At 39.5% G+C, this 24,865-nt stretch overlaps 1 protein-coding gene across 1 annotated transcript in view; it reads right to left on the bottom strand.

Moving 5' to 3' along the window:
* rsu1 (Ras suppressor protein 1) overlaps positions 1-24,865 on the bottom strand; it is a 115,688-nt gene that overhangs the window by 6,821 nt on the left and 84,002 nt on the right. The gene's annotated exons all lie outside the window — the stretch shown is intronic.

Here is a 24,865-nt window from a genome sequence, read left to right as displayed (position 1 = left end):
CAATTGCTACTGATAGGATTCTTTTGTATTATAAAAAGGAGAGATGGGGGTGGGGGTTGCAACAAATGGGCAGTGGGGACACATAAGGTACAGCCTATAGCACTGACGACTTACCCAGATGGGAATGGACTCCCTTGGCTAACCACTGATGCAAGTTGTATTCAGAATCAGAACTAAAGAAAGATAAATGTGAATTGAACAAAGTTCCAGTGAAAGGAGTTGTAGTATGAGAGCACATGGCTGTCACGTGACAGTAACAACATTGACCCCTCTGGTCGGAAGACAGCATTGCTTATTGGATCGGAAGTGACACCACTGTCAATCAAGGTTTGGCTCCACCTCACCCATCAGGTGTGGGCATAGGGATTGGCCTTGGAGAGCACCTTTGTTCCTGAACCTGCCTGACCATTGGCCTTGGTAGGCACCTTTGTCCTTGACCTCCAAGTCATTGGCCTGTCTAAATACCTGACTGGGCTCCACCCAGCCTCCCAGCACTATAAAGAGTGTTACACTCCCCTGGCCCTCCTCTTTTTACTTCCCCAAGAATAGTGAGGCAACACTGCAGAGACCACTGGTAAGAGTGTGCACCACCATGTGGTTTGGGATCGGCTTAGTCAGATTCCAGGGAGTGTTAGGGCCAATGCTTGTCTGGGTCAAGGAGTTCAGGCATTGAAGTGTTTATCCCTTGATAAGCTGTACCTTGTTTATTTTGTGTGTGTGTGTGTGTGTGTGTGTGTGTGTGTGTGTGTGTGTGTCTCATCCTTGTTGCGATTCCTCCTCATGTTCGTGTGTGCGAGTGTGCATCTGTTCCCATTCATTCTGTCCCTGTGTTTGCCTCTGAGATTAATAACTACTTTTAAAATCCAAAGCCTGTGTCCAGAGTCCTCTATCTTTAAGATTCCAAAATAACCTTTTCACAAAACAGGAGTATAAAATGATTAGCTTACAAATATTTGTGCACAGTATTATTTTGTGGTATTAGATAACAAACCTTTTTGTGATTTCTTGAAGTATTTCATTGCATTGATTGGGAAGCATTAGTTTTAGGATTTAATAAACTTTTATTTAACTTTAATTCACAGTCAAGGAAAGTTCTGGGTTGTGCTGCTCTGAATCTTGAAGGAGTTTCAGACTGAACTCAAACCAGGTATAACGGAGACTACTGACAGCAGAGATGCCCTGCTCCAATATATCTGGCACTGCTGAGATGGCATTTGGAATAGTGTGTACAGGTCTCATCTCACTAAGGAAGAAAGGATATACTGAGGAAAGATCTACTTCAGATCAAAGGTCATACCTGGTGTATATGACAATAAACTAATCTGATACTGGAGAGAGATTAACCATACTGGGTCTATACCTTCTTCCTAAACTTGAAGGTAATCTTATTAAAATATACAAAATTCTTACAGGGCTTTAGATAGTTGATGCCAAAATTATTGCTTCCCTTGTCTGGAGTGCCTGGAACCAAGGTTCACAATTTCAGAATAAGGGATCAGCTATTCAGAATCAAAGATGAGGAAATTTCTTCACCAGAAGGTAGTAAACACTTGGAATTCTCTACCCAAGTGGGCTGTGGAGACTCAGTCACTGAGTGTACTCAACACAGACATCTATGGAATTTTAGATGTTGAAGGAATCAAAGGTTAGTTCAAAAAGTGGCACTGAGGTAAAATATCAATTTATTATTGAATGACACACAGGCATGGGGGGCTGAAAGGCCTACTCTGGCTTTTTCTTGTGCTTATTTTTAACTTTTCAATTCCCCTAGTATTCAAAATATATTCATTTCTGCCTTGAAACATTCAACAACTAAACATTAGGAGGCAGAGAATTCCAAGAATTTGCAAGTTTTTGAAGACAAATGTTCTCCTCATCTCAGTCCTAAATGGCCAATTCTTTATTCTGAGACAAGAGTCCTTAGTTCTATGCTCACTAGCCAGGAGCCAGCATCCTCTTGGCATCTAGTCAAGTGTATCTGTTTCAATGAGATCACGTCTCTTTCTAAAGTGTGTAGATATCTAAAGGACTGAAATTTTTCCTACAGACCAATCCCTTCATATCAGGAAACCAATTTTGCAAACCTTTGTTATATTCCCTTCAAGTATCTTCCTTGGGCAAGGAAACCAGTGCTGACAATATTACTCCAGATGTGGTTTTACCATAGATTTACATGAATATCATTTATAATTGTAGCAGGATATTTAGTCTCTCATTCACCAGATCAATTGCAATAAGGGCCAACCTATTAATTGCTTTTCTAATTGTTTGCTATAGCTGCCTACTAATTTTGTGCAGGAGGGCGTCCAGACCCCTTTAAATACCAACATTTCCCAATCACTCGACATTTAAAAATCGTATTTTGCATTTCTTTTTCCCTTCCAAAGTGGGTAACTTCATCTTTCTCCATGTTATATTTCAGCTACTATGTTCATTTGGTTATCCTCTCTCCATCCTTCTGAGCTTCTTTACATTCTCCTCACACTTTCCACCTAATTCTGGATTATCAGCAAACTTGGATTCATTAAGCTTGTCCCATTCATTGACATCAATCAAGGCCTAAACACAGGTCCTGGCAGTAACCCTCTAGTTACAGCCTGCCACTTCAAAAATTATCACTTATTCCTGCTGTTTGCCTTCTGTCTGTTAACTAATCCTCAATCCAATCTTAACATATTATTCCATTCAAATGAGCTTTACATTTTTTGCATCAACTCAGATTTACTTTTTACATTTTCCAATATCTCTTATTCTGAAAGCAGGCTTAAGTGGGTATGCAAATTCTACAACCATTTTCAATCACCTAACTGTAATATTTGCACATGCAAGCCTAAAAAGGGGCATCAATCATTGTCCAAACTCTGTTGTGTCTTCAGCTAATTTGAAGTCACATGTTAATATCTCTGGACAGTGTGCAGAATTTGTAAATTTTGTTTAAACCCATCCAGCCAAGAGATGTGGATGCCAATTATGCCCTAAGTTACATGGTTTCAGTTGGTTAAATTCTATCGACATACTTGGGATGCCTCCAAACCTTTTGGACTCAGCTAACTGGAACAATGTGTATAATCCAAGAGTGTGAAAATAAATAATTTATAAATTCTTTCAGTAGCTTGATTAGAACAGTAAAGCACATCCTGCAATCACTTGATGAATCAAACGGAAAAAATATCATCCCAATAGTCAACATTAACATTTTATTTTGAAAAGCTATTTGAGACAGTGCAAAGGACTATCAAAATAGTTAGAAAAATATCCACTGGTCAAACATCACAGAAAAAAACTAATAAGAGATACAGGAAAACTCCAATAATCCAGCATCCTTGGGTCTTTGGTGGTGCTGGACTAGTGAATTTTTCTGGACCATTCACTGTTAATGGGTCAAAACCCTGGAACTCCCTCTCTAACATCACTGTGGGTATACCCACACCTCAAGTTCTGCAGCATTACAAGAAGGCAGCTCACTACCACCTTCTCAAGGGTAAGTAGGGACAGGCAATTAAATGCTGGCTCAGCCTTGAACGAATAATTTAAAAAATATTGAACTTTGTTCCTATTAATATCCCAACACACTTCTATTTCCCTTTTTCTCCATGTAATGCAGTAATATAATAAATTTTCAAGTGAACTCTGTGAGCAGGAAATGTACAAACACCCTGGAACCCAGCTCCGGCTGCATACCAACCCAAGCTCCGGACCCCTTGTGTTCTGGATCCCAATCCTGGCTGCACTCCCAACACATAGTTGGACTCCCAGGTCCAGCTGCATATCTCCGAAGCACTCTGCATCCCTGGCTCTTATTCTAGATTAACGAGCAAACCAGATGCCAGACCATCAAGGTTTCCGAACAATCGGATGCCAGATTATTTTCTCAGGATACTCCTCCGTTTCAGAAACTATTGTAAGGTGTTTAGATGTTTTACAAGGCAAGATTAACACTACTGCACAAAGAGCTGATCTCATTGAAACACACAAAATTCTCATATGGCTTGACAGGATAGGTGCAGGGATGACATTTCCCCTGGCTGGAGTGTCTAGAATCAGGGAATTAGTCTCTCAGAATAAGGTTTCAGCCATTCAGGATAGGAATGAAGTTTCTTCATGCAGAAGTAGTGAATCTTTAAAATTCCACACAGGAGGGTTGTGGACACCTAGTCACCAAGTATATTCAAGACAGGGCTTGACAGTTTTTTTTACCTGATAGAAGGATATTGGGTTAGTAAAGGCAAGTTGTGCTGAGGCTAAAGATCAGCTGGAATCTTACTGAATGGTGGAGCAGGTACTAGGGACTGAATGACCTACTCTGCTTCTACTGTTCTTGTGTTCTTTTATAAGCTGCCAATAGTAAACCTGATTAATAGAACATTTGGTTTAGTTAATAGAGAGCTATCGTCATTATGAATCCACAGATCAGCTCCTGTAAGATGGAGCTCTCATCAGCCTTCCTGTCAAATGCAAAGATTTGGAGTTGTGCCAAGTGACTGGCTAGCAGTAAAGATTTTTAACCATCTTGACATCTTCAGATAAATCCAACACCTGAAGAACTGTAAGTAATTATGCACCTACAGTTTGAAATTCCACAGAGCAAGCAAAACTCTCATTAATTAGCTCCATGAAACCAGCTAGATTTTAAGTGTGAATCTCCCTAATATGCAGGTTATTCTCTGAACACATTGTCAATTATTTGCCATGGACTTTGAGCCCATCTTCAGCACAAAAGTAAATGGGATGTCAAATTGCTACAAGGTGGCATGCACCAGAAGAGGTGGTATTAGTCCACACATTCCAACAACAGTGTCAATACAATGAACACTTGCTATTAAGGATCATATCATTCACCACAGTAAACTGAACTGCTGAACTATTCCTTGCTGCCTCATTAGCCTCAGACCAACAGGATGTATAATTTTCTGACCTATAATTTATATTCAACACACCAATGGCAAATCTTCTATTAGCATCTTTTAAGAAGTGCCTTTACGAGACTATACACACACAGGCACATCATTACAACATAAAATGGTGCATTACAAGCTCCATCTAACAATGCAGAATGCTTCCTTCACAATCCTGCAATAATGTAAAGCAGTTTCTAACTGGAGAGCATCATGCCTCAAGTCCATTCTCAGCAAAATTCTGAAATCTTTGGAAAGTACAAATTACTAATAGAAAGAAAGCGATCATGGTTCATATAATTCCCCTTCGTTCGTCCTGGTCACTCTAACGTTAGGTTGCTTCTATTGCTTCGAATTTTTACACCTCCTGCCAGAGACAATGGAGGGAGTTGAAAACAGTTTAAGCAATAGAAAACTTAGAGCTCTAAAGTCACTGTTACGCATTCAAATCACTTGATATTTATCTGCTTCCACCAATTTCATCTTTGGGAAACACAGTGCACTTGCTTACTTAAATAAAAACCCAATGTTCTTAAAAAAAAAGGAATGGGAAGGTTATAACATTTTTCACTATTAAAATGCAAATTGTTGTTGAAATGTCATAATTCAGTAGTTCTTATTGGCTTCTTTTTGCGTTCCAGCTGGTGATGATTATCCTGTTCTGCCTTCTCCTGTATTTCTACAAAATATGAAAGGTGGCCTGTCTTTTTCTTGTTCTGCTGCTGGAGACCCTATTAGGTGAGTGTTAGATCAGCTAAATGACCTGTTAGATGCAAGTATGGAAGTTCTGGCCTCCACTTCAGTTGCACAGCCTTAGTCTGCACAAAAAAAAATCAGTGGTTTGAATTAGTGATTTGACTTGGTTCCAGACAGATTCTTACATTGCCTCCTTACTATGATTGTTACTTAAGCCCTTGGTGTCTGAGCTAAGTGTGAATATTACTCCTTCCCTCAGTGTCTGTCACAATGTCCTTGGCATCAGTGTTACCTGCCTTGCCAATCTATCAAAGTATCTTGGTAAATTGGTTTATTATTGTCACATGTACTGAGGTACAGTGAAAAATTTTATTTTGCATGCTGTCAGTCCAGATCATTTCATTACAACAGTGCATTGTAGTAGTACAAGGGAAAGCAATAACAGAACGTAGAATAAAGCGTTACAGAGGAAGTGCAATGCAGGCAGACAATAAGATGCATGGCCAAAATGAGGTAGGTGGGGAGGGTGGGTGAGGGGGAAAGAGGGGATTTTTTTCATTAATTAATGATAGTATTTTTTGAACATACAATCAACATCCTAGTAGCTGGGGTGGTGATGGGGATAACAGTTTAAAATCACACAATTCACTACTTTTAGCATACTGTAGAATCTTTGTGTTAGTTCAAAGGGAAATTGGTAAATTGATTTATTATTGTCACATGTACCGAGGTACAGTGAAAGACTTTGGTTTGCGTGCCCACCATACAGATCATTTCATCACATTAGTGCATTGAGGTAGTACAAGAGAAAAGCATGACAACATGCAGAATATAGTGTTACAGTTAGAGAAAGTGCAGTGCAGGCAGACAATAAGGTGCAAGGCCCAATAATGAAGTAGATTGTGAGGTCAAGAGTCCATCTTAAGGGGATCATTCAGTGGTCTTATAAGAGCGGGATAGAAGCTATCCTTGAGCCTGGTGGTACATGCTTTCAAGCTTTTGTATCTTCTGCTCGATGGGGGCGGGGGGGGGGGGGGGGGAGAGAGAGAATGGCTGACGTGGGTAGGATCTTTGATTATGTTGGCTGCTTTACTGAGGCAGTGAGAAGTATAGACAGAGACAATGGAGGGGAGGTTGGTTTCCATGATGTGCTGAGCTGTGTCCACAACTCTCTGAAATTTCTTGCGGTCTTGGGCAGCGTAGTTGCCATACCAAGCAATGATGCATCCGGATAGGATGTTCCGGAAGGGTTGTAGGCTACAGCATTTTTATCCAATTTCTGTTGTTAAATAATCGATGATATATTCATATTCAGAAAATATGACAGACAAATGAAACCTGCATCAGGGTGAACGATGCCAGGACACATCCTGTCCAGTTTTGTGGTGGGTAGGACTTCTGTCGGAATTGGAACCCAAAAATGGAATTTTGCTTTGTGTGCTATTTACACAGAAATAAAGTGCAATTTCTGGGCATTTATCATTACTGTCTCAACAACAGGCCCTCCAAACTGCTACAACAATGATCTGCAAACCTAAGCTGTCTTAAAACTGATGTTTACTGTCACCCAATGACTACTGGCACTTAAATTGCAAATGGGATCATAAAAATTATGTCAGCCTCTGTAGGATGCATTACCGTGGCCTAAAAAATTCACCTGAACCTCATTTGCAAAAACAAAAACATGCACCTGGTTGTTGAGTCTCAAGAGCCAAAATGTTATTGTCATTCTCAAACTATCCCCATGTTGAAAATTTGCAGGTTTAAAGTTTTAGTTATTTAAAAAAAAAATCACTCACTTCCTTAAGTGAAAGCACAATTGGGAATCATCAATTCCAATGTTCAGCTAATTAGTACAAATTACATTTCAATTTTCATGAACTTTCAAAAAAGCTTCATCTGTTGCAATGGATGAATCTTAATTCTCAAAGGAGATGAAATCCAAATTTTCATGATATTCTGAGTGTAACACTGAAGTAATTGAAACCAACTCTAATATCTACTGTTATTTCATTTCCCCCTAAATTAACTGTTTTGAACACATTTGAATATAACAAACTTTTAGAATAGTTTATTTTATGCTTCCATTGACAACTTTACCAGATCCACCTACTTACTCCTTTTTAAATATGTGCATATTTCAGGTCTATGTTTTGATACTCAGATGCTCATCTTCCATTAAGAATAATGGAAATAGCAAAGGAAAGAGGCAAAATTTTTTTCATATCACCCTGTTAATGTACCCCTTGGTGCAGGATTTGGAAGAACAGAAAATTGAATTACTTCTCCTAACTAAGTGCTTTTGTAAAATGACAGATGATTTTGGGGAGTGACTGTGACAGTAAATATTCACTTGTTATTTGAGGGACCATGCTTATAGCTATTGTGAAGTAATTGTATTAAGAAAATAGAAATCAGATGGATTAGGGAGGACCTTTTCTTTTACATTATGATGAATGCAGGTCAACAGCAAGCAATTAGGCAGACAAATGGCTAAGAGGATTTGGTGTGCAAGAGTACAGATGCCTTACTGCAATTACATAGGGCCCTGCTGAGAATGTACCAGAAACATTGTGTCTGATCTGATCTTCCCAACCAAGGAATAATGTACTTGTGATTGAGGGAGTGCAACAAAGATTTACCACATTGATTCTTGGGATTGGTGGAGAGTCGGGATGGTGGGGGGGGGGGGGGGGGGGGTTTGAGGAAGGGGGTATAGACTGCAAGGATGGAGGAATTGTCCTGTGAGGACATTAAACAGGCTGTACCTATACTTTCTCAAGATTAGAGAAATGAGAGGTGACATAACTGAATCTTAAGATTCCATTTTACAGGGCTTGATAGGGTACGTGCAGCTACAATGATTCCTCTGGCTAAGGTGTATAGAACTGGGGCTATGGGGGTGGGGTGTGTGTGTCACAGTCTCAAAATAAGGAGTTGATCATTTAGGACTAGACTGATGTAAGAGTAAATTTCTTCACCCAGAAAACAACAAATATCTGAAATCACCTACCTAACATGGCTATGGAGGCTTAGTCACTGAGTTTATTTAAGACTGAGATCTACAGATTTTGGTGATATTAAGGGAATCAAGAGAAATGGGCTTAGTACAGGAAGGTAATGCTAAGGTAAAAGATTATTTATGACCTTACTGAATGTGGAGCAGGTGCAAGGAACTGGATGGATAACTCCTGCTTTAACTACTTAAAACACAAAACTCCATAACAGCCACTGAGAAAACTTATTTTTTGCCCACAAGAGAAATCCCTGAAGTGATCTGTGACTGTAGTTTGGTGGTTGACCCAAAAGCTTGGGAAAGCACCTTGACATTTTACTGTTGCATATATTGATCTGAGGTACGATTGCCAACTAGTTAGGACACAATCTCCATAATGGCCATATTGTCATATGCAATTGAGGATTATTCACACCCATTCAATCTAATATACAGAACAGATGTCTATGGAAACAAATGCCTGGGTTTCTTCTTCAAAGACAAATGCAACTTAATGTCTGAAATGTTCTATATAAAACAGAAATAATAATTAGTCAGTCAGTTACATAGCACTATGTAAATGACTGACTAACACAGAATGTAATTTTTTTTCCTGATTTGGCAATCCAATCTTAAATTGTTCTTGTAACATAAATGTTAACGTGGAATATTGTGTAAAAAGGACAGCAAGCAACAGATGCTGGAATGCAACTGGAATGTATTCAATACCAATACCTTTCAGTTAAATTCCACCAGAATAGGTCAAAACAAATTACCTTTTTGCAAATCAAGATTATGGCTCTTGAGAATAATTAATAAATTATTTACTATTACATACTATTTTATTTGGCTCCATCTTTTGGAAATTGCTCAAATCATTCCAAAATTCTGCCCTATAATTTGTTTAAAATCCTTAAATCAGATGCAAACTAGATCTAATTTCTCCCTAATCCCAGGAGATTTATTTTAGCATTTTGTTTCAAATCCTTTGATTGTTAATATAAAATTGTATTTTAAGGTCTTGCAAAGAGATTATTTATTAATTTAAGATCATTGCAGTAATAAAGCTACACCTGACATTTCCACAGCTTTATTACGATGTTTAAATCAGCAGTGTGTAAGCACTGAAAAATTTATCTGCTAAGGAGATCAACAACCATTGCCTTAATATCTTGTCCATCAAAATTGCATTAAGTTGTTTAAAAAATGCACCTGTGAAAAGCCCTTTTACATTATCAGGCTTTTGAAATGTTCTTAAGTTACCTCAACAAAAACTTAGACCTATCTCCCAATGTTAAAGACAAGGAATTTCTTATATTAATGACATGTTTCCATCATTAATGAAATGGATTCCAACAAAATCATTCTTCTGTGACATGTGCTTACTCATTTGCTTCGATGCAGAGTTTGCACATTTATGCAAAAATATTAATTTATATAGATTTTTGCTGTGCATGATGTTTTTTGCAAATGCCAGCTGTAATAGAGAGTTCATCAAATGAGCCAGAGACACTTGATTTGTCAACTGTTGACTGATGAGCATGCAAGTCTGCATTTTTTTAAAAAAAATGTGTGAGTAAGATAGATATTTTATTGCAAGAGACATTTCTATCTACAGGCAAACCACCAGGGTAGCATTTTGTCAAATAACTCTATTTGAACCTTCTGACAGTCCTGGTCTCTATTTACTGCTTTCCTCCTCAGGCCAGGTTCATCTTGAAGTAGCTGTGGAGAATTTGTAAATAGAAAGGCAAACTATGCCTCATGCACAATTACCAGGGATATGATGCTTTAGTAAGACCTATGGAGGCAATACCACATTCACGTACCTCTCTTCAAAGCTGGCTCAAATATTATTTTTATTCTTCATAAATGTTAACCAAGTATTCCTATTCAATGTGTTCTTTCAAGACTTGGCCCCACTATGTTCCAGTAGCTATAGCTGAACTAAGGTGGTGGTAGGCATGCAAACAAAAATTGCCCCCTTCTCACCATCCATTTCTTTCTTTGTTCCTTACAGCTACTCTTCTACCATTTCTAGTCTTATGCTCTCCATCTTCCACCACATTCCTCATTTTGCCTTCAGCCTACAGCTACTTCCTTTTTTCATCTTTTTATTCTAGTTCACCCACTTTTAGAAAGTTCTCACCCTGCTCATTACAGTGGAGACAGTCCTTAGGAAACATTTATGGGTAGGAAGAGAACGCTGAATGATCTTCAGCTCGCTAAGTAATGAGAATGATTCAGGACAATGGAGAAGAGGGACATGAGGGACAAGAGGGAAAACAGAAGACTGGGAAGTTTTTAAAAACCTGCAGAGAGAAACTAAGAAGGTCATTAGGAAAGAAAAGATGAATTATGAAAGGAAGTTGGCGGATAACATTCGAAAGGATACTAAGAGTTTTTTTTAAATACATAAGGTGTAACAGAGAGACACGGGTTGATATAGGACCAATTGATAACGGTGCAGGAGCTATTATAATGGACGATAGAGAGATGGCAGAGGAATTGAATGAATATTTTGCATCGGTCTTCACCGTGGAGGACATCAGCAATGTGCCAGTTAGTCAGGAGTCTCATGAAATGGAATTGAGTTCAGTTAAGATTACTAGGGAGAAGGTGCTAGGAAAACTAAATGGACTAAAGACTGATAAGTCTCCCGGACCGGATGAGGTGCATCCCCGGGTTCTGAAGGAGGTGGCTTTAGAGATAGCGGAGGCATTGGCGATAATTTTCCAGAAATCGATAGATTCCGGCGTGGTTCCGGAGGACTGGAGGGTCGCAAATGTAGTTCCGTTGTATAAGAAAGGTTGGAGGCAGCATAAAGGAAATTACAGACCTATTAGTCTGACGTCAGTGGTGGGAAAGTTATTGGAATCTATCCTCAAAGACGGGGTTACGGAATACCTAGAGGCTCAGGGCAGGATGGGTCCTAGCCAACATGGTTTTGTGAAGGGAAGATCCTGCCTGACCAACCTATTGGAGTTTTTTGAAGAAATCACAGGTAAGGTGGATAAGGGAGAGGCGGTAGATGTTGTGTATTTAGACTTTCAAAAGGCCTTTGATAAGGTGCCTCATAAGAGACGGATTAATAAGATGAGAGGTCATGGAATTACGGGTAGGATAACAGAATGGGTGGAGCATTGGCTGGTTGACAGGAAGCAAAGAGTGGAAATAAAAGGATCTCGTTCTGGTTGGTTACCGATTACCAGTGGTGTGCCGCAGGGGTCGGTGTTGGGACCGCTCCTTTTTACCTTGTACATTAACGATTTGGATGATGGAATAAATGGTTTCGTGGCTAAGTTTGCGGATGACACCAAGATAGGGGGAGGAGTAGGGAGTATTGAAGAGATAGGAAGGTTGCAGAGAGACCTAGACAGTTTAGGAGAATGGGCAAGGAAATGGCAGATGAGATTCAATGTAGGGAAATGTGCAGTTGTACACTTTGGAAGCAGAAATAAGTGGGCAGATTATTATCTAGGAGGAGAGAAAATCCAAAGCACGGAAGTACAAAGGGACTTGGGGGTACTCGTGCAGGATACCTTAAAGGTTAACCACCAGGTCAGATCGGTGGTAAAGAAAGCGAATGCTATGTTGGCATTCATTTCGAGAGGTATAGTGTATAAAAGTAAGGAAGTGTTGATGAGGCTCTACGGGGCACTAGTGAGGCCTCATTTGGAATATTGAGAGCCGTTTTGGGCCCCACATCTTAGGAAGGATGTGTTGACGTTGGAGAGGGTTCAGAGGAGATTTACGAGGATGATTCCAGGAATGAAAGGGCTTACGTATGAGGAGCGTTTGTCTGCTCTTGGACTGTACTCGCTGGAGTACAGAAGAATGAGAGGGGACCTCATAGCGACATTTAAAATATTGATAGGAAAGGACAGAGTAAATGTGGCTAGGCTGTTTCCCTTGGTGGGTGAGTCCAGGACCAGAGGGCACAATCTTAGAATTAGAGGGTACAGTTTCAAAACAGAGATGAGGAAAAATTTCTTTAGCCAGAGGGTGGTGAATTTGTGGAACTCCTTGCCACGTACAGCAGTGGAGGCCAGATCAGTGGGGGCATTCAAGGAGGAGATAGATAGACATCTAAATAGTCAGGATATCAAGGAATATGGGGATAAGGCCGGTAATTGGGATTAGAATAGTTTTTTTTTCTTCTTCTTCTTCCCCCATTCCCCATTTCTCATTTCTATTTCCCTTTCCTTGGAGCAGACTCGATGGGCCGAATGGCCTGCTTCTGCTCCCTTGTCTTGTGATCTTGTGATGTACGAGGCAGGTAGTGGTGGACTGAATCAAACCGTCTGCTGTCTTGGTGTTACATATGAATACAATTTGTTTCTGATCCCACCACTATGCCCTCACCAAGGCCACCTATTTCCGTTACATATCAGACTCCACCCCTTTCTCATGTCTTCTGCCAGTGAAGAATGCACTGAAGTGCAGGTTATTGAGTCATTCATGTCTTGGTTTACAACTGTTCTATTCCTTAGCAACTTCCACTCTCCACAAACTCAGTCACCCATATCTGAACTTGTATTTACTCGTCTTCCTTTTGCTTACTGACTTACACTGGCTTCCAGTATAGCCAAATCTTGATTTTAAAAACTCCCATCTTGGTTTTCAAGATCTCTCCATTCCCCAACTCTAATCTAATGCAGCCACTTAACACTCACTTCTTGAGATCTGGCTTCTTTCTTGCCAAATTTAATTGCCTAACCATTACTGCACTTAACAAAGTTTTTGGCCACCTGCTCCAATGTCTCATGTAACTGTATCCACTTTTGTTAGAGGACAATCATATGAAGCGCTTTGGAAAGTTTCTGCTACATTAAAGGCACTCCACAGCTGAAGAGATTGGTTGTTGATGATGACAACAACAACAATGTCTGCAAGCTTCAACAAGGCCATAAATATTTTTGTCCATAAGAGTCAAGTTTAGTACATGCTATTTGTAATGGCAGACAATACTTAGGCTGACTAAATGCACTACAACCATGTATTTTGTCTATGAATAAGACTGTACAACTTTCCATTTAAAAGTGCGGTGATGACCTTTGAATCAATAGATTGTGAATATTCACGGAATTGAACTGAACCGTGTGATCATTTAAAAAGCAGTTGTGCATATAGTTGTAAAATTCTGACGCATCTCAGATTGGATGTTGGTGCGAACAGTAACAAATTGTGCATCTGCTGAGGTTTGGATAAAAAGAAAAACTACTGTATTTGACAAAATTGCCGAACTTTTCCCCCTTAAAACATTGAAATCAGAATTAAATTAATTAGTGATCCAGGTATTCTAAGTGCTAAAGTGCGACCACTGCAAGATGATGAAGAATGCTTAAGTGGAAGAAATCATGTACTGATTTTGATAAGGGTTTCAAGTTACATTATGCAACTGCAATTGATTCTTTTCACTTTGTTCAGGCATTCTGGAAGAACAACAGCATACAATATTACTTTCATTAAATAGATCATGATTGAAATGATTAAACATCCATTGTACTCCAACAAAAAGATATGAATAAACAAACTTCCATTCTAAATTGGTGTTTTTCTGTCCAGCTAACTATCAAATCCATCTATTCATCCATGATACAAAGCATACAGTGGTGCTCATGATTTTACTTCCACTGAGATGCCAATGAAAGCACCCAACACAAAGCAGCACATGGAGGCTAGTAGGCAGTGGTGGTCTCCAGGGGTGAGTGCCATGATCAATGCTGTTGATAAACATTTATGGCTTTGACATGCAGAAGCAGAGTAAGATTTCAACAACTGCAGATAAAACCAAACATGGAGGTGTGGTAAACAGTGAGGAGGATAGATATGGACTGAAGGAAAACATAGACAGGGTGGCAGAATGGGCAGGGAAATTTAATACAGAAAAATGTAGTGATACCCTGTCAGAAAGAATAAAGAATGACAAGACTAAATGACATGATACCACAGTGTGTAGGAACAGAGGACTTAAAGAAAAGCAGAGAGTGGTTATGATTAGGAACACACTGCCTGCAAGGGCAGCATGGTGGTGTTACTAGGCCAACAAAGCGATCTGGACCATTGATCTTGAGGCACGTATTTCAATCCCATCATGGAAGCAAATGTATCTGTGATAGCTTTCTTGAACAGCATGTTAATGAACCTACAAGGGAAAATGCTATCTTAGATCTGGTCCTGTGCAATGAGACAGGTAAAATTAATGATCTTGTAGTTAGAGATCCTCTTGGAAAGAGTGATCATAATATGATTGAATTCCTCAATGGAGGGTGCAATAGTTTGATCTAAAACCAGTGTATTTAAGCAATTTAATTGGGAACTAAAAAAAAACTTACTGACAATAACCATGAAATTGCTGAAATGCCATAAAACCCACTAATTGTTCACTAATGTCCTTGTGAAGGAATTCTGTTTTCTTGACCCAGTCTGCCCCATATGCAATTCTAAACCCACCAACGTGGTTGCCTCTAAACTACCTCTCAATTCAGAGGCAATTAGGATGGACAATACATGCAGACACTGCCAGTGACATCCATGTCTTGTGAATGACTAGATTAGAAGAAATATAGTCAGGGCCAAATAGGGTTTTCAAAAAAAAAACTGGATTGGCACTTGAGGGAAAAAAATTCACAGCCTTGGGAGAAAAAAAATAGGGTAATGGGACTGTGTTAATTGCTTTATAGAGAGCTAGCATGGCCTCCTTCTGTGCCACAGTATACTGTCACATGGCTTTAAACCTGGCTAGGATCAGATGCAGAATGTCAGAAGGGCAAAAATGACAGGAGGGTTTTTATTTAATGTCAGGTTTGAACATCTTTCAAAGAATAAGGGGCACTACAAAGTGCAGTAATTAGGCTTGGAGACACAAGAGACTGCGAATGCTGGAATCTGGAGCAAAAAAATAATTAGTTTAAAAAATATCCAGCAGTTTATTTTTTGCTTTAGTAATTAAGCTTTCTCAGATATTTAACCTTAACACGCTGCAGCAGGAAAACTGAAACTGGGCACTCAAATTTGTTAATGATTTGATTCTGGAAAGCAATAGGAAGCACATGATGCAAATTTTGAAATTTGAAGTCAATATAGATGCTTGAAAGTGGAGGTCATTAGTATCAGCTAGACGATTGGTGGATTGCAGTGAAAGTGACATTAATGTCTAAAAGGAGGCTCACGAGAAAACTAATGAACAAGTCAAAAGAATTGAAAAATCCTCAAATGCTGTTACAAATACAGAAAGTGCTGAAATACTCAGTAGATCAGGCAGCACACTTTGGAGATAGAAAGAAACGTAACATTTTGACTCTTTATCATAAACATTGGACGAACTTAACGCAAAAGCAATATTTTCCTTGCGTTGTTTGAACAATCAGAAAACCTGGCACCATGGGCGAACCTCATGAAATAACTTGGAAAATGGCCAAATATTATTTTGTAGCATTCCTCATTATCTGGGAGTTTATATAAGCTAGAAAAACGTTCCATCAATTCAGGATGTGCAGCACATGCTCAACAAATTTGGCTTGTTACTTTTCCATGATGCAGCCAACTTAAGCATTACACTGCACTGCATGTGCAGTGCATGTACGTATGTACACTGCATGTACATATTGAAATGTAGAAGTCGGAGACTTACTAAAATTCATATGCCAGCACGTTTGCTGTTCTCTCCTACTCTATCGAGGCTAGCGGTGGTGCAATGACATGCTGTAAAGAGGGGCCATATACACTTGGCATTTGGCTCCTCAGCTTTTGCTTGGTTAGTAATACTCTTTCCTCCCAAAACTATTTTCGTTCAACCCCTACGGTGGAGACCCAAGCACAACCTTTTCACCTGGTAACCCAGTGTAGCACCTGGATAATGCGGCATTGTTAGAGATGTCGTCTTTCAGATGAGACATCAAAAAGAGAAGTGCATTGGTTTAAGGGTAGGAAGGTTTTGAGTGTAACATTGGATGGATGGAGTAACAAATCTAGTGGAAAAGTTTCGTGCTCATGTTGGGGTGTACTTTTAATTGCATTTAGTTTTTTGTGATTTTTAAAACAATACTTATGCCTAAAAGTTTTAAAAATGTCTTTGTCTATCAGTAAAGAAGCCTCAGTGGTATGCTGCCCAAAGTCTTTACACTACTTAAAGTCTGCTCCATTTTGCAGGACACTTATCAGCTGTTCAGATTCCCTAGGCTCTCCACATTCAAAAAAACATAAGCTCAAGCAGTCAAGGTCTGTGTGAGGAGATGACTGGCAGCATGAGGTCCAAGACAATACGTCCATTCTTCTTTAATACCGAATAGGAGTAACTGCTTGTAAACATTGAGGAAGCCCCCTTTCAGAAATACCTAATTGTTGAGTATGGACAATAATCAGGTCATTTAATTGTCACAAGTTAATTAAAAGCTGTTGGAATTGTTCTCATTATTCACTCAAAGGCTTAATTGCAAAAAATAGTACTTAATTTGATGAAGTGGGTGACGAAAAACTACTAGTATATAGTTCTCACTCTTGTCATTTGCCTGCTCTAAGAGACCACATTCATCAACACCTTTGCACCATGTTTCCCAGAGTGTCAGATTACTCTTCTGATGTGCGAATTTTTATTTTCTAACATCAATCCAAACTTTAATTGCTATACTTTTAGGAAGTGTGTGGGCTCTGATGAGGTAGAGGGCTTCACAACATAATAGTTCTAAAGAATAGTTTGTATAATTGTAATATATCTCACAGGAATCAATAATATGAATTTTCTATTGAACAAAATGGTTCTAAAGAAAGAAAGCAATGTTAAGTGGCTAATTTTGGGTTAGATGGAATAAAACGCTGAAACAGGCCATTCCTCCAAATATTTTGTGCTGGTGTTTCACCTCCACACGTCTCCTCTTCTAATGTTCACTCTGATGTATTTTTTTTATCATTCAGAATAGTTTTCCCTTTCGGACTCACCTGGATTCCTACTGAAAGCATCAAAGCTAATTTCCTCAGCCACTACTGTGGGTAAAGTGTTCCAAATTCTAATCACTAAGTGAAGAAATTTGTCCTCCTTTGCATATCAGAAATAATATTTTAGAAGCATAAAGACACACAAATTGGCCCAACAGGTCCATGCCATTTCAAGTAGGCATCTTACATTTCATCAGAATTACCTCCTATTCCTATCTTCCTCATTTGTTTACCTAGATTCCTCTTTATGGTGATTATCTCAATCCAGACAACTCAAAACAAAGAATATTCTTCTAAATTCCTTATTGGATATATTAGTGACAACTTTTATTTATCGCTCCTAGTTCTAGTGTTCCTACAAATGGAACAACTTTACCAAACTCATTAACTTTTTCCAAAAATAAAACTTGCCTAATCCCTCAATACTTAACAAACTGAAGAATTCTAGTTTTAAAGTTTTCTTAGTAGTATAACTTCTGATATCATGACAGTATTTTTTCTTGGATCTATTCCTGTGCCTGCTTCCTTCTCATAATATGAAGGCCAGAGCACGCAATATTCTAAATGTGGTATAATCAAGCTCCTGTAACATTTATTATAATGACTTGTTTTTCAATTCTATGCCTCTATGATTGTTTCCCCCCCCCCCCCCCCCAAAAGATGGCCTTAGGAACCCATTTGCTACTTTGACTGTATGCATCTGAAGCTCTGGATTCTTTGCTTCTCCACCCCATTTGAGTAGTTGTTTAACCAAAGCATAAATGGGTTCTATATTCTACTTGCAGCAAAACACACAAAATGCTGGAGAAACTCAGCAGGAGGAACTTTACCTTCCCCCCTCACCTGGACTCACCTATCACCTGCCAGCCTGTGCTCCTCCCCCTCCTCTGACCTTCTTATTCTGGCTTCTGCCCTCTTCCTTTCCAGTCCTGAAGAAGGGTGTCAACCCAAAACCTTGAATGTTTATTTCCCTCCATAAATGCTGCGTGACTCTGCTGAGTTCCTTACAGCATTTTGTGCATTGTTCTAGATTCCAGCATCTATGAAATCTATTGTCTATATTCTACCTACCAAAATGTGCCACCTCCCACTTAGGTACATTTAAGTTCATTAATTAATTACACATGCATTCTTCACATTTATTAATGCTCCAATCCTTCCCTGCATTAACTACATTTTCCAATATGCTGTTGTCTGCAAATATATAACATGTGCCTTAACCTCCGCAGAGTGGTACACCCAAAAAACATAAGAATTAATGCATCTTGACAATCAGCCAAGAACTACAACCCAAAACAGTGGACTGTCCAACTGATGACTAAGCGACATTATGGATAAATGATTTGCAGCAGAGTAAGAAAGGCTAGGTTAAACAGTGAGACATCTAAACTTTGCTGAACAACTAGAGAACGAAGTGATAAACTTTATAGTCCACTGGAGCATCAGACATGTGTAGAGGTAGGAGGAGGATTCTGCAGCATCCAGGGGTTTCAAGACCTCAAGGAATTTCTTTTGATAAACTGACAATACACAGAGTCCCAGAGAGTTGCACAGCACAGAAACAGGCCCATCAGCTCACCACATCCATACTGACCCTTTTTTCCATCCATACCAATCCTATTTGCCTGCATTAGCTCTGTATCCTTCTATGCCTTGCCTTAGGTGGCTGTTTAAACACTTCTTAATATTGTTCTGTGTGACTGCCTTGAACTCTCATGTAACACATCCCACATTGTTAATTCATCCTTTAATGTTACAGAACTATTTCCTAGTTATAACCTTGCCATATTTGTATCACAGTAATAACCTCTCAGCAAAGGCAAAAATCAGTGATGAAATTCACGACCATCTCCAGTGCATCAGCACAGCCAAGCAGCAGTGATCTACATCCCCCTGCATATTTTGAAATCTAGGCATCACAAAGCTCAGGAGAACTCCCAATGCATTGGCAGGCTAGGCAAACCGACATCAGAGTCCTCTCCCGGGCCAGTAATCCCTGCATCAGGCTCTGATCATGCTCAAATAGACCTGGGAGGGCAGGCAGCACCATCACAAACCTGACACCAGACTTCAGAAATGAGCTATCTACTCCAAGGGCTGTCATCAAATGCGTTTCCATGTGCAAGGGCAATCTCAAAGTCTCCTGGAAAGTAAAATCACATCCACACTGACTCAAGGGAATCCATGACCCATGACTGCTCAAAATGCAAAAGGCACATCCAGGAAGGCACCAAGTACGAGCCTCTGCGAGATAAAGGATGAAAGTATTAGGTCATTCAGCTCCTTGCACCTACTCCATCATTCAATATGATCAGAGCTCAGCGCCACTTATTAGCATCATCCCTCAACTCCCTTCCTGTTTCTAAATCTCAGTCTCAAAGATACTCAATGACTGAGCCTCCACAACCCCTCTGGGTAGAGGATTATTAAAAATCAATACTTTCCAGGTGAAGAAATTTCTCCTCATCTGTCTTGAACGAGTGCCCCCTTACTTTGAGACCATAACTCTTGGTTCTAAGCATGTCTGCTAGAGAAATTATCATCTCTGCATCTACCCCTTCAAGTCCTGTAGGATTTTTATCTTTCAATGAGGTCAGCTGTTATTCCTCTAAACTCTCAAGGATATTGGTTGAGTCTGCTGAATCTCTCCTCATAGAACAACCCACAGCCCTTCATCCCAGGAATTATCCAGCGAATCTTCAATTCATTGCTTTTACCATAAGAATATTCTTCCTTAGGTAAAGAGACCAGATGCATCCACAATATTTTGGTGTAGTCTCACCATGGCCTCATATAATTGCAATGAGCCTTTACTCTTGTACTCAAACCCTCCAGCAATGAAGACTAATGTATCATTTACTGTTATTACTGGTTGCTGCATGTGGACGTTAGCTTTCAGCAATTTGTGTACTAGCACAACCAAGTCTCTCTGAACACACCTCCCAATATCATACAATTGATCTTTTGTTTTTACCAAAGTAGACAAGTTCACTATTTTCTACATTATATTCTATGTGCCATGTTCCCACCCATTCACTTATGGTTACTGAAAACAAAGGACCTTCAATCGAAAATGTTAATTCTGTTCTCTTCCCACAGATGCAGCACGGACCGCTGAGTACTTCCAGCATTTTCTGCTTTATATCCCCCTGAAGCCTCTCTGCATCCTCTTCTCAACACAAAGTGCCATCCAGAATAACATCATCAGCAAACATGGATACATTTCACTTAGGACCTTTATTCACATCATTGGCAGGTGCTCACGGAGGCCACAAGCAAACAGCAGAAGGGCTGAACACCATAACCAAACCACCCAACCACCCCATCAAACATCATCTGCCTTACCTGTGGCAGAATCTGCTGATTGTGCATAGGACTCTTCAAATCATATCAAGCCCACAGGAATGGGGTGGGAGCCAGGTCCTCAATCCTGAGGAAATGCTCAAGAAAAAGAATTTGTACCAAGATAAGAATGCTTCAGTGGAATAGCTGTGGATTAGATTAATGCAATAGTTAAGGAATGGATACGATAGCCTACGTGGACAGCAACAATTAATAAAAGGGGCATCACAAAAGAGTACTAGATTGAAGCACGCAACATGACCCCAAAACAGTTTAAATATGTGACATAACTGTTGCACTTCTATGAGTAACTTCTAGTATTGACAACTCCTTTGAATAACTATCTATCAACACCACTGGTGGGGAAAAACACATCATATATTAGCTTCACAATTGTATTCAGTTTACACGGGAACAGTGACTCATAACTCATATTCACTTGATAACTTTAAATAAGTCCCAAATGGCTGTGCAAACAAGTGACAAAGATGTCTAAAGAAAATAGATGAAGAGAAGTTGCCCTCAAGGAAATCCGGTCTTGTTCAGTTTTATTGAAAACTGTTTGAATTAGACCACTATGATGGACTCTATTATAAGTTTTTAAGTTAAAGGCTCCATGGAAGTCTGTTATTGTAGTAGCAACTGCCCGGAGTACTGCAGCTCTGTTGAGGGAGGAGGAATTTGATGTCTTACAATGAATTTGAACCAGATTTAAGCCTAGAGAATGAGGTTTTCAAAGTTCAATATTATTATGGAGTAAATTGGACAGGAACTTCTAGAGTACATACATCTGCAGTGATCCAAATTACCCTCTTTCTCTCTGTCAATGAAAATATAATTATATAATGTGGAGCCTCATCCTTTCAGAATTTTCTAAGCAATGCCTGCTGTTCCATTGGAAACTGCTAGTATTATTCCCATAAAGTGGCAAGATGTTTGGGGCTCCCACTTTACAATGGGGTTTTCCTACTGTTCCCACTGACGTTGGACTTCTCATGGAATCTTGATAGGCAGCAAAATTTTCCTACTGTTTCACGGGTAGGCCCTTGTAATGGCAGTACATTGCACAGTGGCTTTGAGCAGCAATCCTCCCTCTCCCTCATCCTTTCTTTACAAGATTTAAACCTTAACTCACAAAGATAGTGAGCCAAACCCATCAGCTTTGGGTTTAACAGAGATAGGTAGAGATGAGAGCAGCTGGCGTGTGCCACAGGGACACAGTGGCCAATTGACAGCTTATTTTAAGAATTCAATTTTTGTTTTAACTTGCTTTTCAAATTTAATGCTGGCTGGTTTTCCTAAGATGAAGGTAACCAGGGAGAAAATGATGTCTTCCACCCAACGCACTCCCAGCCCATTCCCACTCAAGATTCCCTCTCCATCAGTCAGCTGTCCTAGTTTGGATATTTGTTCTCCATTACCAATGGATTGGCAAATGGACTCCCCCAGGATTCCATTAGCCACAGCTGACTGAGCAGCAGTATGCTGCCTGCTCTGATTGTAACCCTACCTGATTGCGGGCAAAACTTGTTAACCAGATTTTAAAAAAAAATTATGTTTCTTGGCTAATTTTTCCAAAAGTTTGGTTTCCAATAGTCTTTACAGGGCACTATTTTAGGTGTTGAGTGCATTGTGGTGCTGTCAGACACCTCGGGAGGTGATTGATAGTTTGTTTCAACTGGAAAAAAAGAGTTGGCCTGTGTAGAGATCCATTGTTTAAAGATCTCAGAAATATCACTTGCCTCCATTCAACTTCTGCCATTTTTACATCAGCTCCAGATGCCACTGGGGGAACTTACTTGCCGTCTACATTCTGTAGCTTTGTCATCTAATTTCTCCTGTATTTTTGCCAGGAGGATAGCTCTAGTTGATTCAGGTAATGTATTGAATGGCATAGTAGTGGACAAGCTATTTTTCCAATCAAAGGTGACAGCTCTAGCTGATGACCGTCACCTGCTAAACGACCATCAGGACATGGCACACACTGGACATCACCACAGGTTATTTTCCCCCTAACATAAAGTGATGCTTTGCCAGATGGTGCATTTAGGCAGTGAGCAGTGGTAGCTTTATCAATCAGGCTGACTTTGCCACACAAGGGAAAGCCAATTTGAATTTTCTAACGGAAGCCTCATTCCTCGACCATTCCTAACTAGCTAAATAATACTGCCCTGGGTACCTCAGTGAAGATTCTTCATTCTAATCGATTGAAGAGGTACTTAGTTGCCTATCATCTTTGCATGTTCCACAGATCCCTTAAGGAAGCCTCTGCCCATGATCAGATACTAAATGACAGAAAATCTCTCACAAATCTGCAAAAGCTTCAAGTAGTGAACAGCAAAATCCATAACCTTGTGAATGGCTACTCTACATCATCACCCTTACTGCTTTGAAAAACAATAGCCACTACAGTTGAAACATCGTATATTAAGATTTTTACTAAGCAAAATCTCATATCTGTAGTACCTATGCAAATAGGATCAGGAAATTTCCCATTTTGTTTGTTGTTCAGTATAGCAGTGATGTATTTATTGTACAGATGGTTAATACCAGTATCTTTGTTCACACAGTATTATATTGAGAAGAGATTAGGGGTATGCGGAAGGTGAAGCAGTGAGGACAATGCAACCCCCTACTCCACACCAATAGTCACTTAAAAGAAATTGCGAGATTGTAGACATTCAGCCACACATACAGTATGTTGCAAAACTTTAAGAAAGCGTGTGTAGCCCCTCCAAGAGTCATAACATTTGAATTCTGCACACACTCTTGGAATAGGACAGGTCAGTCATTTTCCTCAATGAAGGAACTTTGCCATTTTACCTGGCCTGGTCAATCTCTGTGCAACTTAATTCCATAACAATGTGCATTGACTCCAATTATCCTCAGAAGTTATATCAAACCATTTAAAAGTCCAGGAAGCCACAACATCTGTTTATGAAAACTAGGAACATTTAAAAAAAATACATCTGCCTTGGTACCTACATTTCAGATACTGGCACTTAAAGTTATTAGAGGAAGCAAAGTAAATGTTTGAATTGCATACACTGCAATGCTTCTCACTGCCTCTTGTTTTTATAAAAGAGATGAGAACTGCCTAAAATTGTTACACTTTTACAATTACCTTGTTTGAAATAATTTTATGCAGATTAGGAATAATATCCAGTAACTTCCTTACTTATAATGCTCAGGATCACATAACATCATGTGGGGTATTTACATATAGTTTTAGGAATGATTTAAATGGGGTGGGCAGGGCACTGATTGCAAATATATATTTACTATAGCAAATTAACATATGCGATTTAGAGCACCAGGGAGACACAATATTTGCAATATTGAGTAAGCTTGCCTTATCCCATGTGGATCAAGGGATTAGGTTTGAAGGAAAACTCTTAATTAAAAGATTAGCAACAGGTGAAGATTTTCCATGGATCCTGAGAATCAGGCACTGGAATGGAAAAGATGCATGCAATTTTTTCAGTCAAAATGCACACACATGGGCTGGGGGTGGGAATACATTTCTTCACTTCAATTAAAATAATTCTTGGAGACTGAAACAGGAGATGCTAAATTACTGATGTAAGAAATAAAAAGGCATTTTTACATGCAACCTTCAAACCTTTCAAGTAGCCAAGATGTATAAAATGTTACCGCGTATTGAAAGGGTCTAAGGGTAGTGGATACCATGAGCTCACTTTTCCAAAAAGTTTTGGATGCTGGGTCAACTAAACTTAACACCGAGAACAATATTTTTTGGGAAGCCTAGATGGGGGAGGGAGTAAGAGCATCAATGGATATGGTACGATCTAAATGAATGGTAGAACAGGGCATAGGGGGTTGAATGACTTGCTACTGGTCCTCTCTTCCCATCAATATACATTTTCACCTTGCACATAGCAAAATATTCCAAGCTGCTTCAAAGCCCAAAACTATAGAGGATGAGACTTAAGCCATTGTGAATGTAATAGGTTCTTTTAAAAAGTACGGGAGAGAAGAC

The sequence above is a fragment of the Pristis pectinata genome, chromosome 5, assembly GCF_009764475.1.
Source record: "Pristis pectinata isolate sPriPec2 chromosome 5, sPriPec2.1.pri, whole genome shotgun sequence".
NCBI classification, from domain to species: domain Eukaryota; kingdom Metazoa; phylum Chordata; class Chondrichthyes; order Rhinopristiformes; family Pristidae; genus Pristis; species Pristis pectinata.
Note: the sequence above shows the minus strand (reverse complement) of the source record. Positions and strands in the feature narration are given on the sequence as shown.